This window comes from Odontomachus brunneus, unplaced genomic scaffold (assembly GCF_010583005.1).
Source record: "Odontomachus brunneus isolate Ranch 3 - 2012 unplaced genomic scaffold, Obru_v1 Obru_scaffold_005, whole genome shotgun sequence".
In the NCBI taxonomy this organism is placed as follows: Eukaryota; Metazoa; Arthropoda; class Insecta; order Hymenoptera; family Formicidae; genus Odontomachus; species Odontomachus brunneus.
The window spans coordinates 1,713,300-1,714,577 of NW_022639455.1; positions in this window are offsets into that span (position 1 = coordinate 1,713,300).

Genomic DNA, 1,278 nt, shown 5'->3' on the forward strand with positions numbered 1-1,278 from the left:
TCAACAATCGTGTGATAATATCCGCGAGTGGATAATAACGAAATAATGATGATCGAATGATCGGTAATAACAATATCTAGGCAAAGGCTCTAACAAAAACTCTAGGCTCCACAAAAGCTATGGTGAACCTTGGACATCGTGAGACGACGCGCAATGGTGAGCGCTAAATTTAGACGTTCATATAGTAGACACAAAGCATCACTTTACGTAGATTGCATGGACGTAGACGTAAATCGCATTGGGTTCGACGGGAAGTAATGTAAGAATTGGAATTTGCAATTCGCCAGAGTTACGTAAGAATGATCCAACCAAAGAATTTAGCTCTAAGATTTTTGTAATAGTTCAACAAGTCAAACATTTTCATTTCTTTAAGAGTATTGACTAGCTCAATCCTTTAAAAAATATGCAAAAAGATAGTAAAATATAAAAAATACTATTTTTAATTCATTTCAAGCATCTATAAGGCTTGAATTTTTTTTTGGTTTAAAAAGATATGAATGGAGTATCCATTGATAAAGTTTATAATTTTTTTGAATTGGATCATTCTTGCATAACAATGACCAATTGAAATTTCAGCTCGGCAGGCTTCCTTCTCGTCGGATTGTTTCTTAATGATACATTAAACTGATATATTTCAACATGTCATATTTATATGCTCTATATATGTTATATATGCTTTTTTATCCTCTTTGTATTTTTTATATATACCTTATGTATACTCTATATATATTGTTTGATTGATATATTTTATAACTTGTTATATCGTATTATATACGACATAATATCTCTTCGGAGATATTTTCTTATACATACGCGTTTGTTGTTGACAAGACGACAAATTAAATTTCAAAAAATTAAGGACAACAAATTAAATTATTAAGCCGAGACTCGAACCGAAATGTTTCGATTTCTCGTTAAATTATTAAGCCGAGATTCGGACACGAGTGTTTTGAGATTCCGCTAAATCATTAAGCGGAAATTCGTACCGATGTTTTGAGGCTCCGCTAAATTACTAAGCCGAGATTGAAACGTAGTGTTTTGTATTTCTGCTGAATTATTAAGCCGAGATTCAAGCCGAAGTGTTTTGAGTCTTTGCTAATTTATTAAACCGAGTTAGTTAAGCCTGGGATAATTTTTCAACGTTGCTTAAAGAAATTTTCGTGTTTGTAAAAAAAAATATATATATATATTTATATATATATTTTGTAAAGGTGTATTATCGAAAATGATGTAAGGTGTGCGTATTTCGCTCTGCATCGTCTCCTGGGTGACAATGTG